The following is a 27,422-nucleotide window of genomic DNA, read 5'->3' as shown; positions in this document are numbered from 1 at the left end:
CTGCTCTAGGCAGTTTGCATTTACAGAGTCAAGGATGTATAAGACACACTTTCCATTGGATGTGTATGTGAGTCAGTTTATCAGAATGTTATTGAAATTACTTAGAATAAACATATAAGTGTTTTTAGTGATATCAGTTATACCATTAAGATAGCTATTATGCTCTGTGATGTACACGGAGTGATCTATAGCTTTTGAAGAGGCAATTTTCATTTTGGTGTTACTAATTTCAAAAGTTTCAAAATTAGGATCATGAGAAACATGCCATGATGCCGTGGTGGTGCAGCAGTTAGCGTTGCCGCCTCACAGCAAAAGGTTCTTCCATTCGATTCTCGGCTGGAGCGCCTTCTATGTGGAGTCTGCATGTCCTTCCTGCGGTCAAGTGACATTTAAAGGCATACAGGTAGGTGAGTGCGTGAATGGGTGTGCCTTCTTTGAAGGTTGGGCGTCGGGCTGGCACCTCGGCACCGTAAAAATCCACTGCCAATCATTAGCAGACTGGAGTTCCACTGTGGTGACCTCTAACCGGGAAAAGCCGAAAGATGTTACTTTTAGAAATATGCCATGACATAAGTAGAATGATGACAAAGACTGACTGTATGACACACTGCCAAAAGGTCTGAATGCATAACAGGTGTTAAACTCAAACAGAGGTGTTACTTTCATAACCTGAAACTAAGTCTCCGCTTAGTGTGTGTGTGTGTGTGTGTGTGTGTGTGTGTGTGTGTGTGTGTGTGTGTGTGTGTGTGTGTGTGTGTGTGTGTATATATATATATATATATATATATATATATATATATATATATAATATGTATTTATGATAGATATTCAAGTTGTAGGAGGACCTCTCAATAGGGCATCTTTTTGTTAAGACTTGATGCATTGTGTAGTACCACCCTAATTTGTTCTAAGTTGGAATTGTTATGTTGAGAATGCTAAGTAGGTGGACAGTGTCTAAACAAGGCACTATGAGGCCCTTAAATTCTGTAGCCAGAATGTGAATGCCCTGCCAAGAGAGGTGCATGCCATCTTTTGCAGACTGTGGGGTGAGAGGGGTCTATCAGCCAGCTCATGATAAGCAAAGACATACTGTATCCCCCTAGAATGACACCAGTTCTTTGATCAGACATCAGAAAACAATAGTAAGTGCTCTTAACGATGTAATTCAGACTGAAAATACTCAGAGCTACTTAACATGAGAAATATAAGTTAAAAAGGGTGATAAGTGGAATAAAAACGGTTTCCACTATGCAAATCCCAAATCAACACTGACAAACAAAAGTGCCCAAAACACCAGAAGGACAAACATCTTACCTGTAGGTATTTTTGTGGTGAGGCTAGATCATGATCCTACACCCTCCGTGTAAGGGCAAGCCACCTCATCTGCTGAAGATTCCCTGCTTCCACATGCATACAAACTGCACTAGTAGTTATTTTTCTATGAAGAATGTGCACCTTATTTTGCACCTCAACATCGTTTATATGCACAGGTGATACATTGGAAATTTCAACTCGGTGACTTGTTGAGCAACCATTAAAATGAAAGCTTGCAAAGATCTGAGCAGCTTTTTTCCTTCATGTATAATTAAAAAAGATACATATAGATGTACAAACCTATTATGGAAGATGTAAAGCATAAGAAATAAAGAATGTATAATACAGGTGATTACATGGGCTCCCCCACAAAATACAATAATTTTGGCATAGGTGTGACTAAACATTTGCTTTACACATGAAGGTAAACCCATAGAATATCCTAGAAGATGAGATAGTTATGAAAACTTTCAAAACCTTGTAAAAGAAGGAAATGGTCATTGAGAATATATGGTCAACAGAGAGTCATACGTGATAATATGGGGCAGATACAAAGAATGAAACTTAGACGGAAGACAAAATATTAAATACATTTCAAAAGCAAACTAGACAACATAGTTGCCTGTTTCTGACATCAAAAAAGTAGGTAATGTAATGATAAGCAAAGAAAGGACCAAGGTAATCTGTAAAGGACAGGGGCAATCTGTAAAATATTCCATGCATATGACAAACCTGTGCCATCTTCTTGCCCCTATGGGCCACATATTGGGTAAAATTTGGTTGTACTGGCTTGCTTGTAAGGGCTCTTAAGCCATTAGCATAGTAATTGCCTATGAACCAATAAACCTATAAGATACATACACATAAAACAGTGGGGAGAGAAAGCAGCAATATGATAGCGGCACCAAGTAGGTAGACAAAAGTAATTAAAAACACTCTGTCAGCTAAAACCATACATCTATTATATGTATGTTCTATGTCAGGACAATGGATAGCACTGCTGCCTAATAGACCTGGATTGTTCTGTGGCATTCTGTGAGGGGCATTTTGTGTAAACACTGCATACACCCCATGGCAGCAGCATGATTGCACCAGCATCTCTGATCACCTCATCAGTCCCCCAGTTGAGTTTGGTGGAACACGGGGGTTTAATGCAGGTCTTCAGAATCAGTGAATGAGGAGAGGTAATGGTGGCAGGTGATGGCCAGCAGCAGCAGGGAGCTAAAATAAATATATGAATGAATGAATGAATGAATGAATGAATGAATGAATGAACAAATACATGTGAGCTAGTGATCCTTCAAACTGACCCTCTTTGTGTATGTGCTATAGATGAGGACATATCTGTGCATTTCTTTTCCTACTTTTCAGAAAGATATAAAAGCTCATCTCTAAACAATTCAAATATAAATGTTTCACCAGAAAATGTCACTTAGTCATTAAATGTTCTAGCTTTATCTTCCTCTCGTGTTTTACTAAAGGTTTTCATTCCCAGACTCTTCCTTCTCTTGCTGTGTTATAAAAGTGTAATACTGCTTTGAATTTACACTCTAAATCATTGCTCCTGCTATACACAAACTCAACAAAAAGTTTTGTTCTTATTAGATGTCTAGTAAATTGCTTCTTTATATCAATATGTACTTGTTTTCGAGTAGTTTTACAGCTGGGATGAACCTGAAAGCACTACATTTAGATCAATGTTCTATACCAAATAAATGCATAAGTAAATGTGTGGATCCTTTAATATACTGGCATAATATCTAGAATTAATTTCTCCCACCCATAGAGCACTGGAATAGACTCTGGCTCTCCAATGACAATGAATTGGATTAAATCAAAAATCAAAAACTGAATGACGGAATGAATGGTATAAATATGCATGAGAAGCTCCATTTTTTTGCTCAGCAATATAATGATAAATGCACAGTATTCTCTATAGGTTCATAGGTAAGTACTAGGCTAGCTGCCATCGTGGCCCATTTTAAGCCTAGCCAATTTCCCTTTTTGTGCTCAAAATAACCTATCTCATTTGGTTACTGAATGGCCTTACCCATCCCATGGTTAATAATTATATATTACCCATAACGAGAATAACTGGGATCATACCATAGATAATTTGATGGGACCTATGCATGGGATAAAGCATTTAGGAACTGTATCTGTCCATTTGTAGTACAATGGGTAGTCCTGGCATACATTTCCTATTTCCTATCCATAGATCTAAGTTGCAGTTGAAAATGGACAGGGATGAGCTTTGTATTATGTGGATGAGGAGTCTGTTCCATAGCAGCGGTGTCCTCAGCGAAATATACATGTCTCACCAAACCATTCTGTTGATGTTGTTGAAGAGGTTTAGATCCTTAGGCTGTGTATTTCTGATACCTTCTCAAGCCTTGTCTTTCTTTCTAAAAAGAAGCTACTGGAACAAGTAACTGTTAAACAGTCCCACATGCATTTTAGCAAAACTGTGTACTGACATCATGGAAGCGAAAAGTAGATCAGGACAATGCGTGCTTGTATGAGATGGGGCTATTCCTTGAAGTTTTAATTGTAATTTAAATTTTATTGGTTTCAGGTGTTTTGGCAGGCTTCTTTGAATTACCCATAAATACAGCTGCAGCTTGCCATATTCTTTGTGGACTGTGTTTGTGTTACGGTATTGTTGCCGACAGTTGATTGCATTGTTCTTCTGTTTATGCACTTTTGTGTAATGTTGCTATTTCCTTTTAAGTATTTCTGGTGTCAGAAGGAACTCTACATTTTAGATGTTTTTGTTTACTTAGTTTTCTGTTGGCTTTTGTTGTCTTAGTGCCTATTTACTTCTGATGACTGTTTAAAACTCCACTATAAACAGGTGAAAAGTGAACTGCAGTAGCTACAACACGAGACAGAAGCATGCTTGCATTAGCTGATGCCCCTTCTGTCTTTAGCTACTCAATTTAATGTCCTTCATTGTTTCTAAGTAAGGCTCTCATAGGTGTGTGGGAGATACATCTATATGTGTTTTGTATGCATAATTTCCTTTCACAGTTTGTCTGTTTGCTTTTATATATATATATATATATATATATATATATATATATACACACTGTATATAATATTAGTATGAGGTTTCTTTGCTTATTTTGCTAGATAGGCAATAATTGTGTGTGGGGGGGGGGGGTGGCAGCAGCACAGCATAAAACACCCATGTGCATAGTCCCATTCTGCTTAGGCTCATTATGAATTTGGTCTCCCAAGTAATTATTTGAAAGTAATTTAGTCTTATTATTTTTGTGTGTGTAGGTTCTACAGTGCATGTAATGCGTTTGCGGAATAGTTATTGGTTATTAGTCTATCAGATAAGCATTAAATATTTATTTTGTCTGGAAAAGTGAACTCTTTCGGAATATAATATTTGTTTAACTGTACTATCTACATGGAATTTAACCTTGATTGTATTTCAGGAAGTTGAAGAAACATGGTTACTAGTTACCCTGAATCTGTTACTTCTACTAATTCAGCTGTTTTCACTGGCTTTGTTCTGGTGGAAAGACTCCAGTTTCAGCATCAGAAAATGTAGCATCATTTTATTTATTTACTTTTGTTGAGTGGGGTTATCTGGGTCTATATTACAACGTCGAACTAAAACAAGTTTGAATGTTGTAATATCAAACCATAAAGTTCGAAAGTGGAACATAGCGAAGCCACAGCACATCAACTTTTTTCCCAGGGAAAAAAAATTGGTGGGCTGTTTTTGGGGCTTTGCTATTTCCTCCACTGTGGTGTGATCTCAGAGTTGGTATATTTAAGTAAGGGGTGAGGGGGGCGAAGCCCCCCACTTTAGTTTAAGTTTAAGGTTAATTTTTTTTTTTTTTTTTTTTATCACGGAACAGCGATTTTTTTTCCCTTGGAAAAAAATCGTTGTTCTGTGCTTTCGGTTTTGTTAGGTTTCGGACATTAGGGTTCGATATTACAATGCTGAAACTTTTGTAAGTTCGACATTCTGATATAGACCCAGGTTATGTGAATGATATGACACACCTATTTAGCAGACAGTGAAGTCACCAGTTAATAGGATATTTGGGGTTACCAGGTTATAATGCCTGCATTATCAGTACTTGCTCTGGTCACATCATCTTCACCGGCACTATTTGCTAGATTATTATAATGCATACGTAAACCATGCCACCATGAAAAGTGTTGGCATAGATGACCAGACATCACTCCCAGGCATGTCTTGCCTACTTCCACTGTCGCAGGTGCACTGCAAGAATGTACAGCTGAATGTACACTGCTGTCTTTTCACACCTGCTGTCAGAGCAGCTCTAGGTGGTCCTCTTTCTACAGCCCCCACCCCTGTTTGTCTACTTTCCACACACCTCAAATGCCACCTTTCTATACTGCACCCTCTCCCCACTTCTGAAAATTCTTGGATCCGCCACTGATCTGTGTGTGTGTGTGTGTGTGTGTGTGTGTGTGTGTGTGTGTGTAAGTAAAAGGAAGGTAGGAGTGTGAGTCAGGGAGGGGTTCATACCTCAGCTCACAATTATCTGGATTTTTGTCTCATATTTTTGTTTTTTCTCATAAAATTGTGTTTTTCTAGCAAACCATTGAGGACTGAAGTCAGAAAATAATGGCAGACATTTGAGCTTTAGACTTCATATCTTTCAGAGAATGCATACTAATGAAAAACCTGTTCTAGCCACTATCTAAGGAGGTAGGGTGTGTATGTGTGTGTGTCCATACCTCTCAACTGTACAGATTTTCACAGAATGTCTAGATTTTTGCCTTATATTTTTGATCTGTTCCTCATAAAAATCGTGCTAAGGATTAAAGTTACTAAATAATGACATGCATTTGAGTTTCAGACTTAATATCCTTCAGAAAATGCATTCTAACACAAATCCTGTTCTAGCTACTTTCTAAATGTGTACTTAGTTTGGGGCCTGTGTGTGTGTGTGTGTGTGTGTGTGTGTGTGTGTGTGTGTGTGTGTGTGTGCGTGTGTGCGTGTGTGCGTGTGTGCGTGTTTGCGTGTGTGTGTGTGTGTGTATAACCTGGAGGTAGAATACCCCTCAGCTGTCCAGGTTTTTGCAGAATGTCTAGATTTTTGCCCTATATTCCTCCTAAAAAAGGAAAGGAGTTGTTAAATAATAAAAGACATTTGGGTTTTAGACATCATATCCTTTAGAAAAATGCATACTAACACAAATCCTGTTCTAGCAATTTTCTAAGTTCATGACAAAAATATTTATAATCTGTCCCTATTTATTTTGGGCTTTGTCCAGATTTCTTGCACTGAGATGTTGAGGTGGGTGTGTGTGTTTTTAAGAAAGAGTGAAACAACCTAGTTAGAGTTAGCAGGTGGAATTTATTTTCAAGTGCATTTTCAAGGAATTGAGCTTCAAGGGGAGAGAAGTGTTTCCATTTCTGATGACTATAAATGAACTTTTCATTTTAATGTTAAGACATCTAGCAGCCTCTACACTGGTGGCAGATGGGGATAAAGCCCTGATTATAGACCAGGTGACCTAAATATGAGTAGCAGCATATGACACAATGGGGTAAATTCCATGGAGGATGCATGTTCCTATCCTGAAGAGGGATGGCTGGTGTGCCTTTGTCTGGATATGCCCACTGCTCTAGGAAATGACATGGAGTAAGTTAGAAAGAGGAAGGAGGTTACTATAGAAGATGTCACTTGAGAACTGTTTGTATAAACAGTGTTAGAAAGCAATTATGCTTTGTAATACCTAGTTGTTCATTTAAAAGTTATATGTGTAAAATACCTCACAGCAAGAGGTTCTCCAGTTCGATCCTCAGCTGGAGTGCCTTCTGTGCAAAGTCTCCATGTCCTCCCTGCGGTCAAATGAGTTTTAAAGACAAGCAGGTAGGTACGTGCATGTATGTGTGCCTTCTATAAAGGTTGGGCACTGGGCTGGCAACTCGACACTGTAAAAACTCCACTGCCAATCAGTCTGCAAACCGGTGATCTGCTGTGACAACCTCTAAAAAAAAAAAAGCAGAAAGAGGGTTTTTTATGTGAAAAAAAAGAAAAAAAACAAGAAAATGTAAACAAGATCAAAACTGAGTTTTCAACCTAAGTTCACTGTAATCAGAATAATAATGAAGAAGATTATAATTGCACACAATGCAGACAAATTATGAGCTGTTCCTTTCCTTTTTTCACCATCTGTGTACTTGAGTGCAAATTATTCAAGGAAGTGCTAGAATATCAGTTGTTTGTTGCAAAACAATGGAGATTAATAGACCCTAACTTATATACAGATATGCTAGTTGCATTACTATAGTGTACTGCATGAAAATGTACAAAGTCTACAGTCACAATACTGATCAGGGAAACCCTTAGGGTTTCCAGTTTTTTAATGAGTTGTGTGATTTTGTCCACCAATATTAGGGGAATTAACTACTTGCTTCACATGTGCATTAATTTACTTCCTGGCTATAATGTCTTTGTTGTGCAATTTGCATATTCTCCATGAATCCAGATGGAGTTTTGTCACATGCTCTAGTTTTCTCATACAAAACCCCAAAACATACCAGTAAGTACACAAGCAAACTATTAATTGCTTGTAGTTGTATATGCATTATGAATGTGTATGTGTGTACGTGCATGTGCATTTGTATCATAACAGACTGGCATTTTATCCAGGAGGACTGCTCCCTATCTTACTCATGTTATTCACCAATACAGGCTCTGGGCTCCTAAAACCGTGAACCAGATAAATCATATATACATATAAATGGATAGGGCTAACTGATCTGTCTTCCAGTTAATATTGTTTAATAAACAAAAGCTCTCATAGTTCAGCAATTTTTTGTTCACATGTGCCCCATAGGCAATAAATGTTGGCTCTGAATGGTAAAAATCAGAACATACAAGCTGAACTATATGGCTGTTGCATGTCTGTGCAATGACTAAGGAACAGTAGAAAGTTCAACCTGATCACAGTTATGAATGGGGACTGCTACAGGACTTTCATAAACCACGCAAGCTATCTTAATTTCAGTTTGCACCTTAACAAAGGCCTGGTTTATTCAAATCAAAGAAATTATGCAGCAGTTGGGGTCTCTGTCAATTTCTTTTTTCCCAAAATATTTTCTCTTTGATTGGAAGGAATGACTGCACTTCAAATTGCTTTAGTATATCTGATGCTCATTCTCTCAGGATCAACAGAGTCCCTAGTTTGAATATTACATTTATCGTTGCAGTAATTTCTGTCGAGCTCTTAGATAATGACGTGTCTGCTAGTTAAAAGCTGTGATGTATATAAACGCTAAGGTCCTTTGTTGTTGTCTCCATTTCTTTTCCACTCCCTATTCAACATATTCCATGTGCAACAATTAAAGCTCTTTGCTCCCAAATTTGAAATGAGAAATAGCATAAAAATTGTAATGAAGCACTATATGTTCAATGCCCTTTGAACTATAGAAGAGTTTTCTCTGTTATTGCAAACTATTCTACTGTCTACACATTTCAATTGTAATAACGTTTTTATTATTTCTTTTTCTTTTATAAAATAGAAATTAAGTCTCAGGTCCTCTTAGACAAAACACATTGGATATTTCAGATTACTATTTATTTATTTATTGTTTGTTTGTTAACCGGGTTAGTCCAGCTGGGCTAGTGGCCCGTTTTCAGTGAAGACCCGAGGAGAAAAGCTCCAATACATAATATAAAGTATATAGGTTTACATTGTTACAGTATATCTAAGTATACAGAATATGCATCATTATATAATGTAAGTTCAAAAAGTTGTAAATTTACAAAGGCAGAATTACAGAGAGTTGCCACATTTATAATAGATGAAGTGAGTAGCATGAGTCAATATTGGTCTGTACAGGAGTAACAGTTTTACAAGTAATATATACACACTGGTATGAAATTTAGAGCTTGTCAGTTTGGGAAATTAGTAAGGTAGGCCAGAGACATGCATGCAAAAGAGTTTTTGGAAAGATGTTCTGAGCAAGATATATGAGGTTTGTTAAAGACGGTAAAGAAGTGATGATTATAGGTGTGGAGTTTGTAGTGTGGGTGTTTTAGGTGGGAGCATGTGAAGGACATTCCCATTTGGAGGAGAGATGGGAGAGAAGCTTGGAATTCTAGTTTTTCTGGTTGGGTATATTACGTAGTGGTGTGGGGAGATTGTTCCATAGCTTGGCTATGGTGTGGGATAGTAGTAGTTTGCCAGGAAGGTGGATGGGTTTGTATATTTGTAGTAGGCTTTGGCCTTTGGATCTCAGGGTGCGGGTAGGTGCATAGGGTGTTAGAGATTTAGCAAGAGAGGGGCATTCAGTTGGTTTAAAGATGAGTTTGTGGGCTGTTGTAAGTTGTAGGTACTTTAGGTGGTTGTGGAGCTCTAGCCAGTTTAGGGTGTGTAGAGAATGACAGTGATGAGAAGAGTTCTTAGAATTGGTTGCAAATTTGCAGATTTTGTTGTAACAGGATTCGAGTTTAGTGAGAAGGCCAAGTTGAAGGTTGGAGAATAGGGGAGCACCATACAAGAGAGAGGGGAGAAGGAAGGTAGATGCAAGGGTACGTCGAGAGGCTGGAGTAAGGTAGTAGTTATGTCTGTAGAGGAGCCTGATTTTCTGGTGGATTTTTTTGATTGCTGAGAGGATGTGGGAGTCAAATTTTAGGTTTTCATCAATGGTAATTCCAAGTAGCTTGGTACTAGGAACTATTTCTAGAGGGGTGTTATTGTGGCTTTTGATGTAGAATTGGGCCTTGTGGAACTGGGAGGTTTTGGTGGGAGTGAATATCATAAGTTTTGTTTTGTTGCCATTTAGGGCCAGGTGATGAGATTGCATCCATGTTTCAGTTTTGGAGAAAGCTGTTTGGGTATAGAGAAGAAGTTTGGAGGGGCAGGTGTCTGAGCAGATGATAGTGGAGTCATCTGCATATTGGATGATTGAGGTTTCAGGGATAGAGAGGTGGAAGTTGTTAATGAATAATTTGAAGAGGAGGGGGCCAAGTACTGATCCTTGGGGAACTCCTGTGGGTGTAGGTAAGAAAGGGGAGGTTGATTCTTTCCATTGTACAGCCTGTTGGCGCATGGAAAGATAGCTGGTGAACCATTCAAGGGTTGGGGGAGATAGATGCAGCTGTGAGAGCTGGGACAGGAGAAGGGAATGGGAGATAGTGTTGAATGCTTTTGAGAAGTCAAGAAATAGAGAAGATACATATTTGCTGCTTTCACGTGCTAGGTTGACTGTTTCAAGGAAGGAAAGGGGGGGCTGTCATGGTGCTGTTGCCAGGGCAGAAGCCGTGCTGGGTGGGAGAGAAGAGTTTGTGCTGGATTAGGTAGGGCATGAGTTGGTAGTGGATGGTTTTCTCTAGAATTTTAGAGAGGGGAGAGAGAATAGCTATGGGTCTGAAGTTGGTTGTGTCTGTGTTTTTACCGCCTTTGTGGAGAGGAATTATGAATGCATGACGCCAGATGGTTGGTACATAGGATTCCTGAATGGATCTATTTATGAGGATGGAAATGGGATAGGCTATATATTCGGCTGATATTTGAAGAAAATTTGCTGGAAGGTTGTCAGGGGCATTGCAGCATGGTTTTAGCTTTTGCAGTAGTCTTTTTATAGTATTGGTGGAGACAGGTTTAAGGGAGAACAGGGGTGGAGGAGGGGAGTGAGAGAGATGTTTTTTGGGGCAGGGTGAATGGTTAGTGTTGGTGGGTGGATTGGGGAAAGTGGAGGATAATGTAGCTATGCAGTCTATGAAAAATGTGTTGAAGTTAGTGGCTATTTCTAGACCTGAGAGGTTAGGATTGGGGCAGGGGTTGGAATTATTACCAGGGTAATGAGGAGATGGATGCCCAGAATGTCTTTGGATTGTTTGAGTGTTTGTATTGTAGATTGCTGTAGTAGTTTTTGCGATCTTTTCTTATTGATTGTTTGGCCAGGTTATGAAGATGTTTATATTCTTGGAGGGTGCTGGGGTTTTTTTGTTTTTGGTATAGTTTCCACTTTTTGTTTCTTTGATTCATTATAAGTTTAGTTTCTTGAGATATCCAGGGGCAGGAATTAGTTTTGATATGTTTGGTTTGTAAAGGGGCTAGTTTATCAAGTAAGGTAAGGAAAGTTTGGTTAAAGTATGTAACAGCATTATCTAGTGGAAGACTTTTCAGTGAAGACCAATTAGTAACCTTGAGGCATTCAGAGAAGATTTCAGGGTTGAAGGAAGATAGGTTTTGTGATTGCTTGAATATGTGTTGTTTTTCAATGTGGGAGGGTAGGCGGTCTGTGAAGGCTGGTAAGTGGTCACCTAGGGGGTCAGGTATTATACCGGATTTGGAGATATGGTTGGGGTGTGTTGTTAGTATCCAATCTAAGATGGTACCAAAGGAACCATCTTTGTTTGGCCTGGTAGGGAGGTTGATTAGTTGGGTGAAGTTGTACAGGTTGATAGAGTGAGTTGGGGTATCTAAGAGGAAGGAGGTCCAGTTAATATTTACATCACCAAGAATGTAGGTTTCATTTATGATGTTTGAGCTAAACCAAGAGAGGATGTCTTCTAGAGTTTTGGTATTGTCTCCAGGAGGTATGTAGATGGAGCAGATGCAGATGGATTTGTAGTTATTACATTTTAAAAAGCCCACAGTCATTTCTGCATTGGCAAAAGTTGGGATGGGGTTGGTGGCTGGGGTAAATGTGAGAGTGGAGGGGTAGATTATTGCTACATCTCCTCCTTTTCTGTGAGGCCTATCATTGCATATGATATGGTAGCCAGGGGGGGAGGATTTCATTATCTTTAATGGAGGGTTTGAGCCAGGTCTCAGATACTGCGGTTATGTCTGGGTGATTATAAGAGAGCCAGGCATGTAGGTTGGGGATTTTATTATTGAGGCTTTGTGCATTTAGGGTCAAGAGGAGGATAGCCTTAAGGTTTTGTGGATTAGTCCTTGGGTTAGCATGGGTAAAGGTGGGGGTTGAGCCAGGGTTAGGGTGGATGTCACTTGAGAGAGAGAGTGGGATATGTTGGAGGAGATGTCTGAGGAGAAGTAGAGGGTAAATAGAGGTAAGGTATTGTTGGGAAAGGCTTTTCTTTGAGATAGTTGTTAGAATAGGGTGAGGAGATGGTGGTGTATGGAGTAAGGAGGGTTTGAAAAGATTGGATGGGTTGTAAGAGTAGAGTTCAGGGGAGATCTGTGAATATGAGTGGGATGTAATTGAGGGGTCTGAGGTAGTAGTGTGAGAGGTTAGAGGTAGGTATGAGCTAGTGTGGAGGCTTAGTTGGGTAATGTAGGTTAGGAATACTAGAAGGGTAGATATTAGTAGAGTTTGCTGTGGGATGGTAAGTATTGTAGTATTGTTGTGTGAGGTGTGGTGGATGTATGAGAGAGGGTGGTGGGGTGTGTGAGATTAATTTGATTATGGGAGTGGGAGGAGTAAGGTGGTTGGTGAGTGTGAGTGGTGCAGGTGTCGAGGGGGTGTGGTTTGTGGAAGTATATGTGTAGGTGCACTGGGGGTGGGTGGGTGGGATTTAGGGGTAGGGTAGGGGAACGGAGTGAGCCGGTAGGGCGAACGGAGCGGGATAGAGCAAAAATAGAGAAATCAGCAGGAAAAAGTATCAGCATTTGCCATTTTGAAGGTAAGTTAAATAGGTTGTTATTGTGAGAAAAATAAGGGAGAAATAATTTACAAAGGTAATTGTAGATGCTTTAGTACACCTAGTGTGTGCTTGAGGGGTGGGGGTTAATTTCCAGTGTTTGGAGAGTGTTGAATAGGATATTGAGATATACAGTCAGCAAATGAAGCCAATGTGGGAATAGGGTTTTACTGGGTTAGGATGGAAGGTGCTGCCACCTAGTGTTAACTAGGAAGATAGCAGGCAGGAAAGAGGAGCAGGTTTCATTTATGGTGTACTTTGATAAAAAATGCTGGGACACTATGAAAGCTTCGTGGACATAGAAGACATGGAGGGGGGAGAGTAGATGTCGGTCTGCGTTAGGCTGCTGAATCACTCACACAGGGAGGCAGACAAGTACATTTAAGTGATTAATAGGTAGTTACAATACTAGATTTAGGTCTACATACATTCAACAAATTATGGTGTTGGGGAGTCTTCACAGAAGTCCGAAAGGCTCAGGCTGGCAGGCAAAAAATCCAGGGAAAAATCAGAGGAGTTGCAGGAGGTGTTCCTTTCAGTTTAGAGGCAGGGAGGGAGCTTCTGGAGTGATATAATTCAACAAATTATGGTGTTGAGGAGTCTTCACAGAAGTCCAAAAGGCTCAGGCTGGCAGGCAAAAAATCCAGGGAAATATCAGAGGAGTTGCAGGAGGTGTTCCTTTCAGTTTAGAGGCAGGGAGGGATTTTCTGGAGTGATATAATTCAACAAATTATGGTGTTGGGGAGTCTTCACAGAAGTCCAAAAGGCTCAGGCTGGCAGGCAAGAAATCCAGGGAAATATCAGAGGAGTTGCAGGAGGTGTTCCTTTCAGTTTAGAGGCAGGGAGGGAGCTTCTTGAGTGATATAATTCAACAAATTATGGTGTTGGGGAGTCTTCACAGAAGTCCGAAAGGCTCAGGCTGGCAGGCAAAAAATCCAGGGAAATATCAGAGGAGTTGCAGGAGGTGTTCCTTTCAGTTTAGAGGCAGGGAGGGAGCTTCTGGAGTGATATAATTCAACAAATTATGGTGTTGGGGAGTCTTCACAGATGTCCGAAAGGCTCAGGCTGGCAGGCAAAAAATCCAGGGAAATATCAGAGGAGTTGCAGGAGGTGTTCCTTTCAGTTTAGAGGCAGGAAGGGAGCTTCTGGAGTGATATAATTCAACAAATTATGGTGTTGGGAAGTCTTCACAGAAGCCCGAAAGGCTCAGGTTGGCAGGCAAAAAATCCATGGAAATATCAGAGGAGTTGCAGGAGGTGTTCCTTTCAGTTTAGAGGCAGGGAGGGAGCTTCTGGAGTGATATAATTCAACAAATTATGGTGTTAGGGAGTCTTCACAGAAGTTCGAAAGGCTCAGGCTGGCAGGCAAAAAATCCAGGGAAATATCAGAGGAGTTGCAGGAGGTATTCCTTTCAGTTTAGAGGCAGGGAGGGAGCTTCTGGAATGATATACTGGAGGTGATGCAAGCAGCACTACCGCTGGAACCGGCTCGGGGGTAGAAATATCCCGGGGGTAGTAAATTATGACCGGTCACATTTTGCCAACAAGAACTATCCATCCATCTACAACACCTTTTTCCCTATTTTTGCACATGGGGTCAGGTTCTCACAGCAACAGTGACAATCATCTAAGCGGCTAGCCCTGCTGCAGTTGTTCTTCCATACCACACACATGCACAATCACACCTATGGCCAATTTAGTGTGTCCAATCCACCTACTTGCATGACTTTGGAATGTAGGAGGAAGAAGAAGCACCTGGAGAAAGCCACATGAACACATGGAGGATAGGCTTACATATTTAAATAAATCAGAACACAACCAGCTTTCTAAAATGTATTGTTTCATAGGTTGGTACTAGGCTATCGACTCTAAGGCCTATGCAAGCCTAGCCATAACAATTCCCTGGATATTTCTTCCCACAATATTTACTTCTCGTGGCCCCTGTCTAGCAGGGTGACTGACATGATCCCCGGGGTGAATTTCCTATCTCCCATCCAATCATCAAGGTTCCTTTTGAAGAGGGCCAATGAGGTGCTCTGCTTGACATGTATGGGCAGTCTATTCCAGAGTATGGGGAGTCTCTGGGTCAGGAACCTATCCCTCCAGCATGTTTTGTTCATTGTGATGATAAGGTTTAGATTCCTGGAGCATGTGGCTCTGAGGAACTGGGATTTCTTTAAGTGGAGCATGTCCAACAGCTCATGGTTTGACATGGCCTTGTATGTTAAGCAGAGATTGCCTCTGAGTAGATGATATGCCACAGAGTATAGCTGGAGTTTTTTTAGACGGTCAGCATATGGCATCTGCTTTAGGCCTGTGATTCTTTTAGTGAGGTATTTCTGTGGCCTTTCCAGCTGTTGCATATGTCTTGTGAGGTACATACCAAACAGGGCATTATACTTTATAATGGGTCTAATGAGGGATGAGTACAGTGGGACAATGACCTCCTTTTTTCTGGATGAAAAGCTCTTAGTGATGAGGCATGCCACATAGAAGGATTTCCTGACTGTTGTGGCGATGTGGTTATCGTAAGTGAGACCACTGTCCACCTGTGTCCCTAAGTCTCTCATCATACTTTCGATGTTTAGTGTCCTGCCACCTATGTGGTAATTCATGGGTACATGTTTTTTTTCCAAAGGGGATAACTATACATTACTTGGCATTAAGCTTGATCCCATGGCTCTGGCACCAGGCATCAGTTTCTGTAAGGCCCTTTTGTAGAATATCCACATAATTTGAGGATTCAATAATGGTTCCCAGTTTGCAGTCATCTGCAAACTTTGTTAGCCAGAGTCTCTTGGTGTTGGGCTATACTTCAGAGAAGTACATGCCAAACAAGAGTGGTCCCAGGACTGAATCCTGAGGTACTCCACTTGTCACTTGTCTCGAGCTGGATTTGGAGTCGGCTACTTTTACAGTCTGGGTTCTGTCAGTAAGCCAGTTGGCAACCCATCGAGTGACATAGGGATTTTTGCCCAGCTTAGTAAGTTTATCTATGATTCCAGAGTGGGGGTTGTTGTTGAAGGCCTTGGTGAGGTCCAGATAGGTTGTGTGGACTGCCTTACCCTTGTCCACAGCTCTGGAGACTGATTCAAATAAGTCAATCAGATTCAGGAGACAAGATCGGCCCTTCACAAACCCAAACTGGGTGGGGTCCAGTGTTTGAAGGTTGCCAATGTCTTTGTTTATAAGTTCCATGATAATGCGTGCCATGCCCTTGCAGATCAGGCTTGTCAGAAGACTGATGGGATGGTAGTTCCCGGGATTCAAGGCGGATCCTCCCTTGTGGGGCGGGATAACTGTAGCTGTGCGCCACTCAGTGGGCACAAAGCCTGAGGTGTGGCTATGATTAAACATGACACTTAGGTGAGGTGCCAGTTCATTTTGTAGTTCATGTAGTACACAGCCTGGGATGTCATCTGGTCCCATGGATGCTGTATTCTTAGCTTTGGAGAGTGTGGTTTCTACCTGTGTGGCAGTGATTATCGGAATTTGGCAATCTTTTGGTATTGAGATGGGTCCTTTAGGGGGTGGGGGGTGAAGTAGGCACTAAATCGATATGCCAGGATAGTGGCAATATCCTTGGGATCAGTATATTTAATGCCATTCTGTTGTAGCTCAGAGCTGATCTGAGCATTGCCATTTAGATTCTTGACATAACTATAGAATGCCTCGTGGTTGTCTTTGGAATCTTTGGCAATTTTGTTTTTGTAACTAGCTTTCGAGGATTTTATGAGGGATCTCAGCTTCTTACTGAGGCTGGTGAGGGAGTTTTTTGCATCCTGGGATTTTCCTCTTTTCTGCAATAGTTTCTTCCTTCTATTGTATAGTTTGTTTATAGCAGGGGACCACCAGATTGGCTTCCTTTTTTTGGAGAAGAGCATCTTGGTTCTATTTGGGATGGCACGATTCATGCACGAGTGGATGTGCTCGTACAGTGCCTTAGTGTAGGATTCTGCAGTCGAACGTCCAGATCCCATCTGCGTGGATGTTGTGAAGTTTGTCACTTCTGACTTCAGTAGCATGAAGTTGGCTTTGGAGAAGTTTTTTAAGGAGGTTTCCTTACTGGGGGGTGGGGGTGGGATGTGGATGTCAAGGGTGATTTGCTTATAGTTTCATAGTTTCATAGTATAGTACTAGGCTATCTGCCCTAGGGCATTTATAAGCCTAGCCAAAGTGTATGTGGCTTTTGCCACCCCATGAAATGATACAAAAGTGTACAATTTAAATTAAATTTAGTTTACTGTGCCTCTATCTAGCAATGACACAGAGATGACCCCCGGGGTAAACCTACGATCACCCATCCATTCGTCCAGATTTCTCTTGAAGAGAGTCAGTGAGGGGCTCTGCCTAACATGGACAGGTATCCTGTTCCAGAGTGCGGGAAGCCTCTTGGTTATGAATCTGTCCCTCCAGCATGTCTTATTCATATTTGTGCTGAGTTTTAGATCTTTAGCTCTCGTGGCTCTGATGGATTTGGATTTTTTGAGGTGGAGCATGTCCATTAATTCTGAATTGGACATGGCCTTGTACATAAGGCACAGATCACCTCTGAGCAGCTGGTATGCTACTGAATAGAGCTGGAGCTTTTTCATTCTGGCAGCATATGACATATGCTGGAGACCCTTGATCCTCTTGGTAAGGTACTTTTGGGGTCTCTCCAGCTGCTGCAGGTGCCGGGTGAGGTACATACCAAATGGGGCATTGTACTCAATCATAGACCTGATAAGGGAGGAATATAAGGGTACAATGACATCCTTTGATCTGGATGTGAATCCCTTCATGATAAGGTGGGCAAGGTAGAAGGTCTTTCTAACCACTTTGGCGACTTGGGTGTGAAATGAGAGGTCACTGTCAACTTGGGTCCCCAGGTCACTGATTACTTTTTCCGTACTTAGTGGATTACCACCTATGTGGTAATTTGTGGGTACTTTGTTTTTTCCAAAGGGGATGACTATACATTTTTTGGCATTTAGTTTAAGGCCATGACTCTGGCACCAGTCATCTGTTTCTGTGAGGCCCTTCTGGAGGATGCATGTGTCAGCTGGTGTGTCGACTATGGCACCTAGTTTGCAGTCATCTGCGAACTTTGTCAGCCACAACCCCCCCTATGTTTGCCTGCACATCTGAGAAATAAATGCCGAACAAGAGGGGTCCCAAGACAGAGCCCTGTGGGACTCCACTTGTGACTGGCTTAGAGTCTGACATAGCTCCTGCTATTCTGACTTTGTGGGTTCTGTCCTTTAGCCAGTTTGCAACCCATCTTGTGACAAATGGGTTTACATTTAAGCTGTTGAGCTTGTCTATGATGCCTGAGTGGGGTATTGTGTCAAGGCTTTTGCCAGATCCAGGTAGGCTGTATGAACTGCTTTGCCTTCATCGATGGCTCTAGTGACTGTTTCAAAAAAGTCCACCAGGTTTAAAAGACAGGATCTGCCTTTTACAAAGCCGAACTGGGTAGGGTCAATTGTCTGTAGGTCCCCGATGTCTTTGTTTATGAGTTCCATAATGATCCTTTCCATAGCTTTGCAGACCAGGCTGGTCAAGCTTATGGGGTGGTAGTTTCCAGGGTCTGTAGAGGTGCCACCTTTGTGGAGTGGGACCACTGTAGCTGTACGCCAGTGTTCAGGGACATATCCTGTAGCAAGGCTAAGATTAAACAGCGTTCTTATGTGCGGGTTTAGTTCCTCTAGGAGTTCACGTAGCACGCAACCCAGGACACCGTCAGGTCCCATGGATGCTGTATTTTTAGCTTTGCTGAGGGCAGCTCTCACCTGAACATCTAAGATTTCAGGGAGGTTGCATTCAGCTGAGATATTTATTTCGTCTTTTGGGGGAGAGGGAGGGGAGAAATTTGCACTGAACCTGTCTGCCAGTATGTTGGCAATATCTGTGGGTTCAGTGTATTTTTTGCCGTTATGAACTAACTCTGCGCATACCTGAGGGTTTCCGCCCAGGTTTCTAACATAACTGAAGAAGGCCTTGTGATTATCTTTAGTGACCTTAGTGATTTTTCTCTCGAAGTTGGCCTTTGATGATTTTTATTAGCGAACGTAGTTTTTTGCTAGTGCTGATCAGGGATGCCTTCCCTTTATGGGATTTTGCTCTGTCTTGCAGTAGCTTCCTTCTCTTGTTATAAAGTTTGTTTATGGCTGGGGTCCACCAGATAGGATGCCTGCCTTTGGTGGAAAGGGTCTTGATTTTATTTGGAATTGCATGATCCATACATTCATGGAGATGCCCGTAGAAAGCATTTGTGAAGGATTCAGCAGTGTGGGATGTGGTTTCCACTGGCCCAGGGGGCTTGAAGGATACCATTTCAGTCCTAAGGAGTGTAAAGTCGGCTTTTGAGAAGTTTCTCACTGTGGTGTTTTGTGCTGGGGTGGAGGTGGGATATGAATATCTAGGGTTATTAGTTTATGGTCTGATCTCACTAGTGAGGGGTATACTTCCGGTGTTGAGCATTTTGTCCCCATGTTTGTGATGATCAGGTTAATATATTATTTCCCCTTGTGGAGGAGGTGACTAGTTGTTCCATTGCATTTGAGTTGATGAATTCCAGGAATCTTTGGGCTAGGGTGTTGGGGCTTGAGTAATGCACCCAGTCTATGTTTGGGTAGTTGAAGTCTCCCAATATGATGGTATTTGGTGAGACATTCATACCCTCCAGTGTCTTCAGGAAGGCTGAATGGAGTTCCTGAGATTGCGAGGGTGGTCTGTAGCATGCTACAAGTTGTGTAGCAGTTTTGCCTACAGTTAGTTGCACATGGATGGTCTCCAATGCTTTGTGCGTTGCCACTAACCTGGAGGTGTGGATGTCTTTAATGAATATGGACACTCCCCCTCCTTTTGTGGTTCAGCCCAGGTTTTGGGGCCGAAATGCATGATACGAGGTATGACCTGGTAGGGCTGGGGTGCTCTCAGGAGCCTTGAACCAGGTTTCAGTTACTGCACAGGCATCGATGCTCTCCATACTGAGGAGTGCTTCGAGAGCCTGCATCTTGAGATTTAGACTTCTGGCATTGAGCAGCATTACCCTTAGTTTTTTTCCTTTATTGTTTTCTAAGGTGGTGGGTTTGTCTTTTGAGCCTTGCCTAAAAAAGGCACTATGGTGGTGGCAAGAGCCTTAGCCAATATCCGGACGCCCTGACCAATGAGGGGGTGACCACTGGTCTATCTCCCATGTTGGTAATGACCAGGTCTAGGATATTGGAGCCCCTGGTGGGACAATGGATTAATTGATCCAGGGCATTGGAATTTATGAATTCCAAGAATCGTTGGGAAAAGGAGTTGGTACCCGAGTAGTTTTCCCAATTAATGGCAGGGTAGTTGAAATCACCCAGTATTAGGGTGTTTGGTTGTATCTTAATATTTTCCAGTATGTTTAGAAAGGTGTAGTGTGAATATTGGGGCATGGTGGGGGAACTGTAGCAAATTACAGTTTGGATTGTAGTCTTACCTAGTGTTAGTTGCACCTGGAGAATTTCAGATGCATTGTGTTGGGCAACTAGCCTGGAGGTGTGAATATCCTTGGTGAATATGGACACTCCTCCACCTTTAGTGTTTCAGTCTTGGTTTTGTGGCCGAAAAGTGTGGTAAGAATTGTAGCCTGGTATTGCAGGGGTGCTCTCTGGAGTCTTGAACCAGGTCTCAGTTACTGCATAGATTTTGATGTTCTCCATTTTTAGGAGTGCCTCGAGAGAGTGCATTTTGAGGTTTAGACTTCTAGCATTGAGTAGCATTACCTTCAGATTTTGCATGCTAGTATCTGTTACGATGGTGATTTTATTCATTGAACCTTGCCTAAAAAAGGCACTATAGAGGTGGCAAGAGCTTTAGCCAGTAACCTGAATCCCAGGGGTGACAGGTACAGACCATCTCTGGCAAAGCATTGTGGTTTGTTGATCATGTCTTCCCAGGCAGACAAATACTGGATCCCCTTTGAATGACACCAGAAGCTTAGCCAATTGTTGAAGTCAATCATTTTGTCCTTATACTGTGGTAACATTCTGGGCGAAGGCAGGATGCTACTCAAGGCTAGGGTCATTCCTGCCTGGGTCGCATGATCCAAGAGCTCTTCCATGTCTCTTTTCAAGTAGTCCTGGGAGTTACGTCTCAAGTCATTCACTCCAGCATGGACAATGACACAGTGGTATTTGTACTTGTGGAGTGACTTGAGTGCATGCGTTATGTTGCAGATCCTGGCACCAGACAGGCAGCTGACTGTAATTTTCTCCTTGTTCAGCCTGGTGAGTGGGACATCAGTGTGCCTGACTATAGAGTCACCTATGACTAAAGTGTTGGGTACGTTGTCTTGCCTTAGGGGCTGTTGTTGGGTGGCACACTGGTGTTGTGAGCTATGTGTCACTTTGGTTGTGACTGGTGTTTATTTGCGTTTCGGCTGCAGAGGTCCTTGTTGCTTGGGCAGGTTAATGTTAAGGGCCTCTGCATATGTGGGTTTAGTGTTGAATTGTGTGGGTGTTGATGGTGTGGGTTTTGAAGGGCTATGAGTTGCTTGAGGTGTAATGCAGATGTTAACCTTCTCCTCTTGACTGTCTAGCACAATCTTGGCCGGAGAGAGCTTTGCTTCCAGTTTGGCTATGTAAATGAATCTCTCGCAGGTTTTAGTGTTGGGTGGTAGGAGGACAGGATTGTCTGTGTACATGAGGCAGTTGCTGCATTGCCCCAGTATGCCCAGATTCACCAGGTGGACAGGAGAAATCACTGGAAGCTGACCCTTGGACATGTCTGTTTAGGTGCTTTTTTGTAAAGTTTAAGAGCTGTTTTCCCTTACCTTTGCAAGGTACTTTGCAATTATAGGCTGTTTAGTGCCTATGATTAATTTCTCCATTTTGACAAGAAGAGCTGAATGCTTGTATCAGTTTCAGGCTTCCTAGTTCTTTCCAGCAGATTCTAGAGCAAGTGCTAGTCACAGGGGTTCAGATTTTAGTGTTACTACTGAGAAATCAGCTAGTTTTAAGGGAAAATTTGAAGAGCAGACTTTCTGGCACCTGGAATAGTTTAACTGTAGCCTCACAGTGCTGCACAATGTGAAAAATGTGCAAACACACGCGTTTTTAAGCAAGAAAGTTGAAAGGGATAGAAATCAGCCAAAAAAAGGCTAATAAAATTACAATTTCAGAGCTGGAAACCACTCCTCTAGCATTAGATAGGCAGTACAATGCTCACCACTCCAACTGGTAAGCAGTAGGACTTCCCTCTACCAATGCAAGGTCTGGATAGCTCTGAGCACAGAAAATAAAGTCCTGAGACAAGCGAAGCTGAGTGTGTAGTGCTAAACAGTAAATGCAATTAAAGCTCAACAAAATTAGCAATTTAAAACTTTTAAATGAAGCAAGGCAAGTACACAACTGAAAAATGATTTAAGAGGCAGTAACACAGCAGAATAAGTAGCTAGTCTACATATATAGAGATGTCTATATATACAGAAAAGCAGTTAAAACACACAAACACTTCAGATGCAGTGCAACTCAGAGCACTTGAGTTGTAGCAATATTAAGGCAATTACAGTTATAAGGGAAGGCATGCCAGAAGGCAGGAAGAGAGGAGGAAGGTTAGGAGTGTAGTAGTGAGGGTAGGAACTTTGAATGTTGGCAGTATGACTGGTATAGGGAGAGAGCTAGCTGATATGATGGAGAGAAGGAAGGTAGATATATTGTGCATGCAAGAGACCAGATGGAAGGGAAGTAAGGCCAGGTGTATAGGAGGTGGGTTCAAATTGTTTTATCATGGTGAGGATGGCAGGAGAAATGGGGTAGGGGTTATCCTAAAGGAACAGTATGCCAAGAGTGTTTTGGAGGTGAAGAGAGTATCTGATAGAGTGATGTTTATGAAGCTTGAAATTGATGGTGTAATGATGAATGTTGTTAGTGCATATGCTCCACAAGTTGGGTATGCAATGGATGAGAAAGAAAAATTTTGGAGTGAGTTGGATGAAGTGGTGGTGAGTGTACCCAAGGGTGAGAGACTAGTGATTGGAGTGGACCTCAATGGGCATTTTGGTGAAGTGAACAGAGGGGATGAAGAAGTGATGGGTAGGTATGGTGTTAAGGAGAGGAATGCAGAAGGTGAGATGATTGTCGATTTTGCGAAAAGGATGGACATGGCTGTGGTGAATACGTATTTTAAGAAGAGGGAGGAGCATAGGGTGACGTGCAAGAGTGGAGGAAGATGCACTCAGGTGGATTATATCCTATGTAGGAGGGTCAGTCTGAAGGAGATTGGAGACTGTAAAGTGGTGACAGGGGAAAGTGTAGTTAAGCAGCATAGATTGGTGGTCTGTAGGATGATGTTGGTCATCAAGAAGAGGAGTAGAAGTGTGAAAGCAGTGCCTCCTTCCTCTGTCCAGATGTCACACCAAGCACCTTTCTAGCAGTCTTCCTTACTAGCTCTGCTGTAGTTTCCCAGTTATTTGGTAACTCTTCACTGCCTCCCAGTGCCTGTCTTAACTCTTTCCTGAACTGATAAAGTACAGGAGGGTATACAGAGGAAGAGACTGGCAAAGAAGAAGTGGGATTGCCAAAGAGATGAAGAAAGTAGACATGAGTATAAGGAGATGAGACACATGTCAAAGAGAGGGAGATGAGACGCATGTCAAAGAGAGAGGTGGCGAAGGCTAAGGATATGGCATATGGAGAGTTGTATGAGAGATTGGACACTAAAGAGGGAGAAAAGGACCTGTACCGATTGGCTAGACAGAGAGACAGAGCTGGGAAAGATGTGCAGCAGGTAAGGGTGATAAAGGATAGTGAGGGAAACGTACTCACAAGTGAGGAGAGTGTGTTGAATAGATGGAAAGAGTACTTTGAAGGGCTGATGAATGAAGAGAATGAGAGAGAAAGAAGGTTGGATGATGTGGGGATAGTGAATCAGGAAGTGAAACAGATTAGCAAGGAGGAAGTAAGGTCAGCTATGAAGAGGATGAAGAATGGAAAGGCTGTTGGCCCAGATGACATACCAGTGGAAGCAAGGATGTGCTTAGGTGAAATGGCAGTGGAATTTTTAACCAGATTGTTTAATGAAATTTTGGAAAGTCAGAGGATGCCTGAGGAGTGGAGAAAAAGTGTTTTGGTACCTATCTTTAAGAATAAGGGTGATGTGCAGAGCTGCAGTAACTACAGAGGGATAAAACTGATCAGTCACAGCTTGAAGTTATGGGAAAGAGTAGTGGAAGCTAGGTTAAGAAGGGATGTGATAATTAGTGATCAGCAGTATGGTTTCATGCCAGGAGGGTTGTTGGAGAAATACAGAGAAGGTCAGAAGGAGTTGCATTTTGTGTTTGTGGATTTAGAGAAAGCATATGACAGGGTGCCTAGAGAGGAGTTGTGGTATTGTATGAGGAAGTCGGGAGTGGCAGAGAAGTATGTAAGAGTGGTACAGGATATGTACGAGGGTAGTGTGACATTGGTGAGGACTGCGGTGGGGGTGACAGATACGTTTAAGGTGGAGGTGGGATTACATCAGGGATCAGCTCTGAGCCCTTTCGTATTTGCAGTAGTGATGGACAGGTTGACAGATGAGATCAGACAGGAGGCCCCGTGGACTATGATGTTTGCAGATGACATTGTGATATGTAGTGAGAGTAGGGGCCAGGTTGAGGAGACCCAGGAGAGGTGGAGATATGCTTTAGAGAGGAGAGGAATAAATGTCAGCAGGGCTAAAACAGAATATATGTGTGTAAATGTGAGGGAGGGTAGAGGAATAGTGAGGATGCAGGGAGTAGAGTTGGTAAAGGTGGATGAGTTTAAGTACTTGGGAACAACAGTTCAGAGTAATGGTGAGTGTGGAAGAGAGGTGAAGAAGAGAGTATAGGCAGGGTGGAATGGGTGAAGAAGAGTGTCAGGAGTGATTTGTGACAGACGGGTACCAGTAAGAGTGAAAGGGAAGGTCTACAAGAGTGTAGTGAGACCAGCTATGTTATATGGGTTGGAGACGGTGGCATTGACAAAAAGGCAGGAGTCAGAGCTGAATGTGGCAGAGTTAAAGATGTTAAGATTTGCACTGGGTGTGACTAGGATGGACAGGATTAGGAATCAGTATATTAGAGGGTCAGCTCAGGTTGGACAGTTTGGAGACAAAGCAAGAGAGGCGAGATTGCATTGGTTTGGACATGTGCTGAGGAGGGATGCTGGGTATATTGGGAAAAGGATGCTAAGGATGGCGCTGCCAGGTAAGAGGAAAAGAGGAAGGCCGAAGATAAGCTTTATGGATGTGGTGAGAGAGGACATGCAGGCGGTTGGTGTGAAAGAGCATGATGCAGAGGACAGGAAGTAATGGAAACAGAAGATCCGCTGTGGCGACCCCCAATGGGAACAGCCGAAAGAAGATGATGATTTCCAAAATGTTTGCAAAGCACAGTCAGAACACTTTTTGAAAGGGAAAAAGGAGAAATAGAAGGCCTTATCTAATGTTCTCTCTGTATTAGGTAGAATAAGCTAATGACATTAGACTGGGAGGAGTGTCCCAGATCAGATTTACAGTAGGGGCGGGCAACTGCAAAGCCACCAAGTATAACAGCAAGACACCAACAGGGAGGCAGGATGGGGACAATACTAAAGCTATTAGCCTACAGACACAGTAAGCACTACAGAAAGCGACAAAATGAAAGTTTTTAAACAGATAAAGATTTGTAAAGATACAGAATGCTTTTAACTGAAAACAAATCAGTTACCCATGCATATTACTTAATATCAATAAAATACACTCAAAAACTAAGCAGCAGGCAATAAAAGTGCTATATATAAATTGCTAGAAACAATAATCAGTATAAATAATCGAAAAAACAGGATACTTATATATCTCAGCTGAGTTGTAGTCAACACCTCTCATCCACTCTGCTTAGTGTGTATAGACAGAAACCCTCTCAAAGGTAGGGCTTAAATACCAGAACAACACATTTTTTTTTTTTTTTTTTTACAAAAACACAAAAGAACTAGCCCCCACTAGCCAGCAGCCAATTAACACAATCTAGCCAAGGTAAAGAAAAGGCTTCAGCTAATTCAAGATGGCCTGTTCATGTGCTTTGAACAATCACTGTATAAACAAACAGGCCCAGAGCCAACAATTCTGAACTAGGACAAATACTAAAGCTATTAGCCTACAGACACAGTAAGCACTACAGAAAGTGACAAAATGAAAGTTTTTGAACAGATAAAGATTTGTAAAGATACAGAATGCTTTTAACTGCAAACAAATCAGTTACTCGTGCAGATTACTTAATATCAATAAAATGCACTCAAAAACTAAGCAGCAGGCAATAAAAGTGCTATATATAAATTGCTAGAAACAATAATCAGTATAAATAATCAAAAAAACAGGATACTTATATATCTCAGCTGAGTTGTAGTCAACACCTCTCATCCACTCTGCTCAGTGTATATAGACAGAAACCCTCTCAAAGTTAGGGCTTAAATACCAGAACAACTTTTTTTTTTTTTTACAAAAACACAAAAAAAAACAGCCCCCACTAGCCAGCAGCTAATTAACGCAATCTAGCCTTATTCTCTGCATCACAACTTGTAGGAATGCAAAGAAATGCAGCAAAACATTTATTAATAGTTACATTAATTGATATTTTTCCTAATTGTAAGGGCAGTTTTGTAGCCATTAAAGACAAATATCTTTGGTTAAAGTACTATAGCATTCATATATATGTTTCAGGCTTAGTCATATTGTAGGTAAAAGAAGTATTATCGTAGATGTGAATGCATTTTTAGACATGAGTTTATTAATGGTTTTGACACCAGACACTTTAATATAGCTGTGCAGAAACCATTCTAGTGGCTCTGCAAAATATTTGTTTCAAAAGAAAAAGCATTCTTAATCAATAATGCCTCACAACCTTTAATGATCCTTGTTGCTATGAAATGAATACAGCATTGCCAGATTAATTCCTAAGGAATTTTCTTTCTGTTCACCCTCTCCAGCATGTTTGCACACCAATGAAGATTAAAGAAAGCTCAGTATTTTCCCCGATAGTATATCCACTGTAAAATCATGTGGCTTATTATATAATTAATTTACTTTAACATTTCCCGTTCTGACTGAAACTGTGTTGTAGCAAAAATGTAATTATCAATTCCCTAATATATTGTTTTACATTTTTCTTGCATCACTGCATACTTATTCATTCTCCACAGATTGTGTCTAGCTTATAAAATTTGTAAGTCAGGGTTTAATAAAATGACTTGTAGTAAAACATTAGCTACAAGTTACTTCTTCATTTTGCTTTTGCATAGTAGTTATGATAATATTTAATATAACAGTTTATCATGAAACTGTACTTTAAGATGCATCAAATAATTATAGCCATGACAGTGAAATGGAAGAAGTAATAGTTGATCAAACACACCTTGAGAAGTATATTCTTGCTAATTATTATGCTAGATATTATTCTGGACCTTTGTTTTTATGTGTGTGTCTGTCTATCTTTTCCATTTCGCATTTCTGTTACTTCGGGATTTTTTAAGAA

This window comes from Protopterus annectens, chromosome 8.part0 (genome assembly GCF_019279795.1).
Source record: "Protopterus annectens isolate FY-2018-M chromosome 8.part0, PAN1.0, whole genome shotgun sequence".
In the NCBI taxonomy this organism is placed as follows: domain Eukaryota; kingdom Metazoa; phylum Chordata; order Ceratodontiformes; family Protopteridae; genus Protopterus; species Protopterus annectens.
Note: the sequence above shows the minus strand (reverse complement) of the source record.